General features: G+C 36.4%; 1 protein-coding gene across 1 annotated transcript in view; it reads right to left on the reverse strand.

Moving 5' to 3' along the window:
- LOC145259287 (post-GPI attachment to proteins factor 2-like) overlaps positions 1–13364 on the reverse strand; it is a 196980-nt gene that overhangs the window by 76867 nt on the left and 106749 nt on the right. The window lies entirely within an intron of this gene.

A 13364-nucleotide genomic window follows, 5' to 3' on the forward strand; every position in this document is an offset into this window, starting at 1 on the left:
AATAACAAAAATCGAAACTCAACTAAAACAAACAATATTATCTATGTTATGGTCATGTCAGAATTAGTAACATATCCAAAAATTACAAAAAATGATAAAGTAAAAAAAAATAATTATTAATGAAAATTCTTTTTGAAGTAAATTGCAAGTTTCACTTAAATAATAACGAGAGCAGGTTTATGATAGCAAGAGGAGATAACTGCATAAAATCAGGGAATATCAAAATAATAATAGCAGACCTCTGGATCTTGAAAGCAAATGTTTTATGTAATAATGTAGTAATATATTACTAATTTCGACATGACAATTAAGTAGAGGACATTACTTTTAGTTGAAATTCAATTTTTCAATTTTCATTCTTCTTCCAAACAAACACCTTTTTTAAGGTTGGGAGGGTGATCTCAACATGACTTTTTTTAATGCATATATTTTACAGAGTGGAATGATAAAATTGTCGCAATAGAAAAGACGACATGATTCCATTTCCATTTGATAAAACCGGTTTTCTTTTTTTGATGTAGACCATCTGCTAGTTGGTCAAGAACAATGAGAGCCTTTTATCATGCCTGAAAGTGACACAATGTTCAACGAGCGAGATCAGAAATGCGCCGCTGTACAACTCTTGCTCTCTACCAATCCAAATTATGACAACAGGACCATTGCCAGCTCCCTTAAAATGCATCGCTGGATTTCCACGAATAACAAGGACGTGCCCAAAATAATGAAAACAAAGTTTCCAGCCACGGTTACGGTCTTTGGTGTGATTTCAAGTAAGGGCCACATCATGCCCCCTCACATCTTCTAAGTCGGCTTAAAAGTCAACATCAAAGTGTACCTGGATGTGCTGAAGAGTATGGTGATCCCCTACTGCAATTAGGTAGCTGCCAGCAGATCCTGGGTGTGGCAGCAGGACTTGGCACTGGCCCACAAGTCCAAAGAGACCCAGGCTTGTCTTCAGAAGGCGTGCTATGACTTTGTACCCTTCTTTCAATGCCCCCCTCCTCCTCCTCCTCTGACCTGAATCTGCTGGATTACTTAGTTTCATCATTCATCAAGAACATCACCAACATGACCTCCCACAACACCAAAGCTAGCCTGATCGCTGCCATCTGCAGAGTATTGGCGAAGCTCGCACCTGCGCTTGTCGAGAAGGCATGTTCACAATTCCGGACCCATATGAAGGCAGTGATTGAGGCTGAAGGCGGCTACATTGAATAGATGTTAGCTCTACTACATAATAAAGATACCTAAATTGATTATTTTCAATAAAAGTTTTAAATAAAGCTGTAGTGTTGTCTCTTTTAGGTCGACAAATTTATTGTTCGGCCCTGCATCATTCAGCAATGAAAATATGATTTCAAACTTGAATATCACAGATCAAAGAAAATGCAATATTACTGAAGCTTAACCGACCCATTTGTTTTTTTTTTTTTTGTATTCTTACTAGGGAGGCACCACTTCTCACGGCCCAAAAGCTACTCGAGGATAAGTGTTAATGAATGTAAGATGGTAGTGTAGTAATCGTTAATGGTGTAAATTGGGTAGATTTTGATTATTTATGAGAGCAGCACATCAAGAACTTGTTTACATTAGATTTGAAGGCTACCATGTTGTATTCAACTGGGAAGCAGGCAGCAGAACAGTGTTCCACATACGGGAAGTTCTGGGAAAGAAGCTTTGTTCGTGGAATCTGCGTTTAGATTTAGGCACAGATAGAAAGTGGGGGAAATCATATATAGTAGTTGTAGCTAGTTGAGTGTATCTTGTGAAAGTTTGGCAAGGAGGAACCATAGATTGGAGTTTAGTCGAGCAGTTGAAATAAAAATAACGATAGAGCAGAGACAGGCTCACAACATCTCTTCTGTGGGAAAGATGTATCAGGGAAGAGAAAAAAAGGGCATCACCTACTGCGTTTCGAAACCGGTTTTGAACTCTATTAAGGCTGGATAGAGTGTGGCACTCATCTCTCTCCAGGATTCAGAGCACATACAGCACCTAGTCTTAGCACATTATCACCCATTTTAGTACTAACCAGGATCAATGTTGCTTAACTTTGGTGAGCTAACAGGAACTTGTGAGTCAACATGATTATGCCGTATATTAATAGTAAGAGTGTTCATTAATGGACCAGGGTTCAATCCTCGGTGGAGTCATACCCAAGACTTCAAAAATAGTACTTGATATCCTCTTGTTAAACGCTCAGCATTAACTGTGGGAGGATCAAGTGCAGAGTAGCAGATAATGAAAATGGAACCTTTGGATCGCCCTTGACTATGGTCAACATTTAGCTGTTATTGTTTTCTTGTTTGTTATTGTTTTCTTGTTTTGTTTTTTGCTTGTTTTTTTTTGGGGGGGGGGATCGCTAAAACTTTTTGTAAAAAAGTTGTTGCTTTTTTGAAAGCTTAGCAGAAATATTTAAAAAAAAAAAAAAAAAAAACAGTCAAACATAAAGAGAAACAAAAAGTTCACTTAAATTAAAAGAAAACAAAAATTTTGTTTACTTTTTTAAATTGTAAATGTTTTATATAACATTTCCAATTTTACAAAGGTAAACAAAATTTTTGTTTTCTTTTATATATATATGTTATACATACAGTGCCGGTAAAAAGAAAGTCCACACTTATAATTCTTTCAAAAACTGCAAATTTAAGCTAAATTTAATGTAACTGTTTAAACAACTTATACCTCATTTGATTTGCCTTTTATTTCTCTATAATTTTACCTGTTCATATTTGACTTTTAATTGAAATATTCTAGTGTTCACGTTAATTTAAAAAAAAAAAAAATTTTAAGCTACATTTAAATAACAATTTTCCATTGTGCGGACTTTCTTTTTGCCTCCTCAATTTGAAATTATTTTTTTAAATTGACGTGAACACTAGAATATTTCAATTAAAAGTCAAATATGAACAGGTAAAATCATAGAGGAATAAAAGACCAATCAAATGAGGTGTAGTTTGTTTAAACAGTTACATTAAATTTCGCTTACATTAACAGTTTTTGAAAAAAAATTACAAGTGCGGTCTTTCTTTTTGCCGCTTGTATATATATATATATATATATATATATATATATATATATATATATAAATGTTCTTCTATATTATCGATGGAGATTGTGTAAAGCAACTTTTATATCTGTATCTCTACAATTATACAAATGCAACTTTGTCTGTGTGTGTGAGTTCGTTCCTTATAGACTCTGAAACGATTCAACAGATTTTCTTTAAAATTTACAGAACTTCAGTGTATTAGTCTGGGAGTGATCTTAGATAATTACCAATAATCGAAACCATTATTTTAATTTATCTATCATCGGTAAATCCATTTTTCCATATCGTCGCTTAGCAATAATGGTAGAACAATGGGACACGAAAATTCTACTGTGGGTAAGTTGATAGCGTGTTTTTTTTTTGTTTTTTGTTTTGTTTTTTGCATAACGTGGTTTGTAAATCCAAACTCCGCACGTAAATTTCATTTTTTTTTTCATTAACTGCAAAGAATTTTATAAGACTTGAAAATTTATGTTTTTTTTTGTTTGTTTTTTATTTTGCATAATGTGGTCTGTTAGTTCAAACCCTGCACGTAAATTAAAAAAAAAAAAAAAAAACTTTTTTAAAGCACATCTGTGTTATGGTAAGGGAAGAGAGACGGGGGGGGGCGGAGAATAGACGGTGGGGGAGATGCTGTAAAACAAAGAGGAAACCTTTTTTTTTTTTTTTTCTTCCTTTGAAGATTGTAATGCTGGGTATGGGGCAGCCAAACCAGCTGCCAACATTGCCCCGCTTTTTTATTGAAACCAACCGAGAGCTCTTTTTAGTATCCTCGCTGTTCCCTTAAGTGCAATTGTCTGAATCTCTTTTGCACTTGGTTCACCAGGAATATTAGTTAGGTAGGACTTCAGGTTCTTCATAACTCCTGTGGCACCTATGATAACTGGTATGATCGATTTGAATGGAAGAGGGAGTCGTGCTAAAAGAGGGAGAATGATAAAGTTAAAGAAAAGAGAATAACAAAGATGAAATGGAACTAGTGTGCCAAAGTGATAGAGAGAGAGAGAGAGAGAGAGAGAGAGAGAGTTTTAGTGAGCTAGAAAGACACACACACACAGATTGTCAGTGTTAGAGAGTGAGAGGGAGACAGAGATAGAAGGGGAGTAGTAGTGTCAGAGAGAGAGAGAGAGCAATAGATAGTGTTAATGAGAGATTGAGAGTGTGTCGGTGAGAGAGAGAGAGACAGTGTAAACAAGAGAGAGTATCAGAGAGGGAAAGGAAGAGAGAGAAAGTGTGTCAGTAAGAAAGAGAGACAGTGTACGCGAGAGAGAGAGAGAGAAAGTGTGCCAGAGAGAGAAAGAGAGTGAGTGTCAGAGAGGAAGAGAGAGAGTGTGTCAGAGAAAGAGAGGGAGAGAAAGAAAAAGAAGAAATAGAGAACAATAAGGAAGAGGAATATGGAAAAGAGCAAAGAGGGGGAAACATTTAGATTCAAATTAAGGCAAAAATGTGAAGAATTGCTATTATATTTATTCCCTTGATCACCGGAAGAAATAATTGTTTCCATTTTTTAGTCTCATGTGTACCTATTTACTATGCCTCCCCACGGGACAGAGTTAGACACCAGGGTCGTTTTTTAACGTGGAGAAAAGGTACAAAAATAAAAAATTGTCTCAGTCGTGAAGGATTTCTCCTCCACTGAAAGAGAACAAGAAATGGAAGTGCAGCATCTGAAGAACAGATACTACACTTTGATCTTGACCACAAGATGTGTAGCAGTCATCTATTTAATAACAAATGTTGATCTTACAGAAGATTTTTAATCATTTATTTTAGACGGAGTTGGCTAATTTGCACTAGCTGTAACTCCCAAACTCAGTGACTCTGCTGCGAATCCCAAACCCCACAACTCTGCTGTGAACCCCCAAACCCGGCAACTCTGCCGTGGACCCTAAACCCGGCAAATCTGCTGCACATCCTAAAGCCGACGACTCTGTTCAGACTTCACAGCCCTGGTAATTACAGCAAGGCACTAGACTGCTTAAGACGCGAGATAAGAAAGTTAATAGAGCAGAGATGCTGTGCCCACCTGTAATTAGCTTTTTTCTTGGTCAAGTAGAGACATGCAAGTTTGATTATTGAAAAGAAGATCCTATTTGTGTAGATTAGTCCTCACAGTCAGGTGACCTTTTGACAATCATAAATACAATCGGATGTTATTCAAGTGACTTTTCTCATGATGATTGGTTGGCAAGATTTAGATTCACTTGGCTGACATCAGAGATGCTACATGGTACACGTTCAGCAGCTCTGGCCTATAAACATTTAAAACGTTATAAACATTTAATATATATCAATATATATATTAATAATTATAAACATTTAAAAAGTTATAAACGTTTCAAAGGTTGTAATAAAACCGTTGTCTCTTCATTTTTTCGTCCATGGATTGGTTGTGTGTAATTTTTTTTCCTCTTGATTCTGTTTCCCTATTCTCTGAGAAACATTCGCAATTTGTCAATTCCGTTTAATGTAGAGAGAGAGAGAGGGGGGATACAGAAAGAGAGAGAGCGAGAGAGAGAGCGAGAGAGAGAAGCTTGATAGAGAGAGGAGAAAGGAGCTAGAAAGAGAGAGAGAGAGAGAGAGAGACAGGTAAAGAAAATTTTGTCTCTGCAAAATTTAAATGAGATTTTCTTATTCAGCATAGTCGAAAACCTATAAAAGTCGTCATTTAAAAAAAAAATTGTGGAGGTAAAACCTAATGTAAATAAAAATACCAACAAAATAAATAGAAACGCGACTATTTATATATATTAAAATTATTAAAGACAAACATTTTTTCCCAATCCAGTATACCACTTTTGCGACAACTGGATTTTCCCCACATTTAAATTGGACCTTGTGTCTAACTCTGTCTTCTGCCAGTAAATAACTATTCTTCTTGTTATTATTATTGATGGTTGGCAATATTTAACTATTACAATTATACGAAATTGAGTTTCGTTTTGGCAAACCCCCCAAAACACGGGGCTTCTTCAACTTGATACTATTATGGCCACTGTTAAAATCAAGCTCCAAATATGGGCAAAGACAGCAATTAGACTCTACGGCAACACATCAAAGGCTCTAAATGACAAAGTTCTCTCTGATTCTCTCTCCTCTGATCTCGAGCGCGTGGTTCAGTGGGGGAAGATGTGGCTGGTTACCTTTAATGCATCCAAAACCAAACTCCTATCCTTACATCATCAACGCTCTGATTCCCATCTGGCATCAATTGGGATGGATGGCTCTTGTCTGGGTGAGGCCCCATGTTTTGACAAGCTTCTGGGCTTGACCTTTACTCCTGATCTGAAATGGAACACGTACATCAAGTCCGTTGCCAAGGTCGCTGGAAAGATGGTGGGATCCTTCTACCGCTCCAGAAGATATCTCACTACTGATGCAATTCTCTATCTATATAAAAGCCAAGTACATCCAAGGATGGAATACTGTTGCCATATCTGGGCAAGAGCTGCTAAAAACAGCCTATCCTGCCTTGACAGAGTACAAAATAGACTTCGTGGCTTAGTGGGGGATGCCCTTTTCTCTACCCTGCAACCTCTCTCCCACAGAAGAGATGTTGCGAGCCTATCCTTGTTTTATCGTTATTTCCATGGCAGGTGCTCGTCTGAACTCCAATCTCTGGTCCCCCCTCGCCAATCTTTCACGAAAAACACCCGTCTAGCTGAATCCACTGTGAAAATTTTCCCCTACTCTATATCTGTGCCTAAATCAAAACGTGGATTCCATGAACAAAGCTTCTTTCTTAGAACTGCACGCCTGTGGAACTCTGTTCCGTCTGCCTGCTTCCCACCGGACTACAACTTGGATGTCTTCAAGTTCAACGTTAACAAATTCCTAATGAACCGCCCCCTTAAGTAAACACTTCATCAAATCTCCACACTAACGTAATGTACTTGCAATAACCCTTATCCCTGAGTGGCTTCCGGGCCTTGATATGTAGTGATCACTGTGTAAAAAAAACCAAAAAAAAACCACGGTCTTTGATGTAAGAGTCTACTATCTAGGACATAATTTGCAAGGATACTAAGTAGGAGTTGAGCAGCAAGATGTTTGTTCACATTACATTTAAACTTCTGCATGTCAGTACAGTCAGAGAAGTTTAGCAGTCCAAAGGAAGAAACTATTAGAGTAGAAGGCTTTCTGGCGTCTACGGATCTCTGCTGTGTAGGGGTGGGATTTAGTTGCTTTTCTGGTTTGTCGGGAATATTTACATTGAGGGGGTACAAGGGCTTGAAGTTCATAAGAGCACATTCCATTAAAATACTTGCAAAACAGGCAGAGGGATGCAACATATGTGCATATTTCAACTGATCCGAGAAAGATGGGCGAGAAGCAATACCAGAATAGAGGGTGGTGTTATCAGCAAAAATGGAGTGAAAGTCGGTCAGGAGAGGTTATCAAAACATAGGGCTTCTTCAACTTTGACACTATGGTCAGTGTTGAAATCAAGCTCCGAATACAGGCAAAGACAACAAGCAGACAATCACGGCCTGTGCAACGAACGACCACATATATAAACAAAGACTAATAGCTATGCAAAGTTTCGTTGCTCTATCGCTATGAGAAGTGGGTCATTACTTATTGAACGCCCTCGTACATATCCACAAAACATATAATAAAAAGAAATTAATAAAAAAAAGAAATTAATAAAAAAAAAGAAATTAATAAAAAAAAAAGAAATTCTGCTAGCTAGATCTACAGAACAGACCTTGAAAATATATCTCACGTGGGAGTGAAGACTAAATAGCTTAAGAATAAAAAAACAAAAACAAAGATCCGTTTTGTTTTGTTTTTTATTTTACTCTTTTTTTTTCATCTAAAAATTAAGCAGAGAATGCATAGGAAATACAGAGAACTACTATAAAAATTTATATCTATACTAATATGAGAGACATGTATGTTTGTCTGTCTACAGACTACTTTTAAGCAATTAGACATAGGAAATGTATATTGTTCCTAATTTCAAATCCTGTAAGAGTCTCATTTTTCACTTTGTGATTTTCTGTGTTTATTCCCAGCCTCGTGAACTAAATAACCTGCTTATTTAATGGTATTACCTACATAAACATGAGTGTAAATAAAAACTTCAGCGTGATAAATAATGTAGTAGAAAATAATTTTCAATTGATCTATATAAATTTACGTATGTGTATATGTTTTTATAAATGTATGTGTAAGATTCATTCCTAAACTAATTCAGCGAGTATTATGAATTTTGAATGATTGGATCTGAGCTGAAACTGATTATACAATGGGACGTTTCAACAACTATTTGTTAAAATTAGACTTGAAAATAACCATCCTGTAGTGTACTTGAAAAGAGCCCCGAGGTATTCCATTCCGAAAATGGAGTTCTTGGAAAGAAATTCTGCTCATGAAAGATCTGTTTAGTTTTAGGTATACAGAGGAAGAGAAGAAACTTACTGATAGTTGTTGCAGCTAGACGAGCGCTTGTATTCTTATAGTGTTAACTATGCTATGTATTAAGCTGGTTTTCTTTCATTGATGCTATTATTTGCACGGATAATATTACTAAACAAGTGATTATTTAGTCTGAGAGGTTGGATATAGACAGATAACACCACAAAGTGACAAATAAGTCTCCAAGTCTCATTTTTTGCTTCATGGTAATATTTGTTTATTTCCAGCCCTGTGGACTAAATTATCGATATTTTAGTAATATCATCCATGTAAATAATAGCATCAACAAAAAAGTAGCTTAATACATAACATATTGTCAAAAATAAATTTCCAATATCAAAAGCGGTTGTCTTTTATAATCTAAAGGTCAGTTGTCTGTGTGCATGCTCGTATGTCTGACAAAAATTTTAAAAATAACACAAATATCAAAAAGGTTGGTGATTTCTGGATCGGATAAAATATATAATATATAAAATTTAGGAAAAAAATTATTTATTCTTGAACCCTAACTTGCCGCAGATTTCGTCAGAGCTAGGGAAGGGGACGTTTTTCCAGCCAGATAATAGAGTAACAGATTTTTTTTTTTTTTTTAATCAAGGAGTTAATTCCCTTATGTCGACTCATTCTTCAAAGAATCTATAAAAACAAGTTGTGAATTTGCATGTGTACACCCAGAAAGAGAAACGTGCAGGATATAGAAGAAAGACGACGTTGGGGAGGGGGGGGGTAAGATAGAGGAAGTGAGAAAGAGAGAAAGAAAGAGAAAAGATAGACATATTTTAATAGAAATATGTTACACTTCTGCTCCGGGTAACACCAGGTAGCCCTGCTAGTTATCTATAAAACACAGATATTGTAACGCGGCTGTTATGCTCGAACTGTGTTTTTTTTTACAGTTCAAACCTCCCTTGGACCCCTATGCCGTCTGTTACCGTCGAAAAAGAACAAACAAAGGTAAATAAATAGGAAATCCAACTCGTGTTTTTTTTTGTTTTTTTTTTTAACACAAGTCGTTTATTACCGTTACTTTCCACACTATGCCTACTTTTTTTTGTTTTTTTGTTTTTTACTTTCATTTCGTCTGCCACAAGATTAACAAAACCCCACCGTCTCAACACCAGCTTAAAAGTCTCTCGCCACCATCACAGGGCCACATGTCCATCTCGCTCGGTGCCCTCCCTTACCCCACACTGGCATTGGTCAGTCATTTCTCGCCTTCAAATTTACACGGCCATCTTCTCCGGTGCAGACTTTTGCTTCTCCCACCTGACCACATGGAGTATTTTGTCTTTTTCCTCTCATACAAACACGTGCGCACTTCTTCATTTGCATATGCGCTTTAACGGCTGCTGCTGCTAATACCTTCACTAACCATCCATCCTTCAGCTGCTGTAGATATTTTCACACGCGCTCATCTCTGCTTTATCGTTATTTCCATGGCAGGTGCTCGTCTGAGCTTCAATCTATTGTCCACCCTCGCCAAACTTTCACGAAAAACACTCGTCTAGCCAGAACCACTACCAATAGTTTCCCACACTCTTTATCTGTGCCTAAACCTAAATGTAGATTCCATGAGCAGAACTTCTTTCTTAACACTGCACGCCTGTGGAACTCTCTTCCGTTGGTCTGCTTCCCAGCTGACTACAATCTGATTGTCTTCAAGTCCAATGTAAACAAGTTCTTGATGAACCGTCCCCCTATGTAATCCAACTTACAAAAATCCCACTACCTATGTTAAAAACGCTATAATCACATTGACTGTTATATACCCATTAACCCTTATCCTCGAGTGGCCTCCGGGCCTTGATAAGTGGTGATTTCTGTGTAAAACACACGCGCGTGCGCGCGCACACACACACGTATATAAGTGCAACTGACCTCAATTACCCGTGTTTACAGGTAATAACAGCTAAACCAAAAAAGCAAATATCCAGATTTGTTTCAGATGCTTTTAGTGAAATCGTGCAGTGAAAAAAAATCCATCAATCCAATAATTAGCACGAATATAAACGTAAAAACTAAACACGTTCTTAAGTGTTTAACTTAGCTTTCTTCAGTGGGAAATTTGTTGTCAATAAATGTGCATTGTTTCTAGGCAGGCACGACTATCACAGTTTTTTAACAAGGCCGGTCATTATCGTCTAATGTTGATGATACCCGCCTCCCCTCCCCTCTCCGCTCTTAAAAAAACAATCTGGTTTGGTCGGTTGAAGATTTGAGATTTACATTAAACTAGTAGGATTACTCGTCGTTGCCAGTGGCAAAAATATAACATTTCTATTAAAACTTCTATCTTTCTACCTATCTTTCCTCCTTCCGGGTTTCCCCCTCTTTCTACCCAAACCATTTTTTCTCCTCCGCCTACTCCATTCCTCTCTAGCTGAACACACACACACACACACACACACACACACACACACACATCATAGATTCTTCGTAGAATTAGTCGGAATTTTCTTTTCAAATTAGTATATAATAAGGCTAAAAAACGGCCACCCCCTGACGGTTGACACTCATAGGATGAATAAGTATTTGTAAATTTTAAATATTAGATAGATTTTATTCACCCAGGGCAATGCCAATCAAGGATATATATAACCTTTGTTGGTTTTTGTTTTATAGTTTTTGACTTTTAACTGAACATACAAACATACAGAGATAAATCAGGCATACCCCATCCACTATGATTGTCCGATTCCTACAGCTACGTACCTAGCAAACGGAACCATAAAACCTGACTTAAGTGATATGGACAAGAAAAAGAAAGAAGCAACCTTAGTAGAAGTTAGTGTCCTCAATGATGCTGGATTAAATAGAACTGAGAAGGAAAAGATAATGAAATAACAAGGTCTTATGTACAACATGAAGAGAAATTGGAATCTTAGGAAGATCTCTATCATTCCAGTTATTAGAGGAGCAATTGGGTTCATGAAAAATAATTTCCAAAACTACCAAGCAAAAATACCCGGTGAACCAAGTGCCATGGTGCCCACATAATACATTTCTCACCAGTTCTTGCTTTCTCTTCTGGCAGTGACCGACAAATCGTAGACATCACTCCCTGGTGGTAGTAAATATGGCAAGTAGGTTGCCATAAAGTTGCTGTTTCGTGAAATGATCTTGCCAAGATATATTTGATACTTCTCATAGCATACGGGTGTATGTGCCGTCTAGCTTTCTTTCCAATATTTTGGTGAGTGTCCAAGCTGTAAGCACCGTAAACAAGGACAGACTCCACTGCCTTTGCAGTTTATCAGTTAGCTTTGAAGTCCATCCTGAACGTAGCTTATCTTTTGAGATGCGAATTTCGATATCTTTCTCCGTGGAAACTATGTTGCTGTCCAGGTACGTAAACTCAGTGACTTTATTCAGTGTTGTTCCATCTAGAGCTTTGATCTCCCCCTCGGCATTGAAAGTCATAAACTTTGTCTTATCCACATTAACGTAAAGACTATTGGAGCTAGTTTGCAATAATAATAATTTTATAAAAAGACAAAAAAAAGAAAAAAAAAGAAAATGAAACCAAAAATGAAAGTACAGAAACTCGTGGGCAGGTGTCCGGGTAAATTCAACTAAATAAAAAGCGAAAATTGTTTGTGGTCGTTTGTAGCAATTAATAATTAAATCTAATTTTGAAATATTTATATGCATAAAATAAATTATAAACAAATTAAGTACGCGGCCATTCAAAAGTGAGAGGATAATGGGTGCCGTTGGTCATCCTTGGTCTCAAGTACTTAAAATTGTTCATTCTACACTTTATTAGAAATATCTCAGTTACCACAATACCACATTCACACCAGGGGCTGTCCAACTTAAGATAAACCCAAATTTGAAAAACTTTTTGAATTATTTGCAGTAATAACATTTCATCTACGAGGAAATGAGGAATAAACAAGAAGCAACAAAAATTGCTTAGTAAGGCCCTCCCAACCATTTATAAATTATTATTTAGACCACCTACTGTTTTTCGGTTTGCCAAAAACAAGCAGGCCAATCTCTTAGTGTGGGTGAAAAGAAAGAGGTGAGGGAGTTGGGGAGTGGGTACAGTTCTTCTAATGAGTGCACATTGGGGATAATGACCAAGGATGAAAAGAAATAAAAGCGTAGGGTGGGAATATTGGAGCCTTTTGTCAATAGTTCTTGAATACATACGTTGCTTGAATGGTTGAATTTATAACTATAGAAATAAAGGGCATTCATCTCTTTACATATGTGTTTAAAACTTCTAAAGTAGGATATTTAGACCAAGAAGACATATAATCATTCGGTATCTTTGTTTAGAGATATGATGACGTGTGTATAATAGCGATGTACACCCGCATATATAGTCAATTCCCTCGCACCACAACAGGAACACAAATCTTGTTTAAAATGGCGGTTTTATTAATATTAGGAGATGGGCTTGTCCAGTCATAAAATATGCTTAAATATATTTTCATTCGTGCAAATTAAAACCTCAACTTCTAAAAAAAAAAAAAAAAGTATGCACACACATGATGGTAAAGCAAAGGAATTAGTAAGTATCCCCTTCCGTCCCACAATAACTTGTTTTTTGGGGTTTTTTTTATCATGGATAAAAGCTTAGCAAAAGAATAGTTTTTTTTTTTTTTTTTTTTTGTTTGTTTTTTTTGTTTGTTTGTTTTTGTTTTTGTATTTTATCTTGGATAAAAGCTTAGCAAAAGAATACTGTTTTTTTTTGTTTTGTTTTTTGTTTTTTGGGGTTTTTTTGTTTGTTTTTTTTCGTTTTGTTTTGTTTTTTTGTGTTTTATCATGGATAAAAGCTTAGCAAAAGAATACTGTTTTTTTTTTTGTTTTTTTTTGTTTTTTGTTTTATCATGGATAAAAGCTTAGCAAAAGAATACTGGTTTTTTTTTTTTGTTTTTTTTTG

Source organism: Euprymna scolopes, chromosome 34, assembly GCF_053919585.1.
Source record: "Euprymna scolopes isolate OS-2025 chromosome 34, ASM5391958v1, whole genome shotgun sequence".
Lineage (NCBI taxonomy): Eukaryota > Metazoa > Mollusca > Cephalopoda > Sepiida > Sepiolidae > Euprymna > Euprymna scolopes.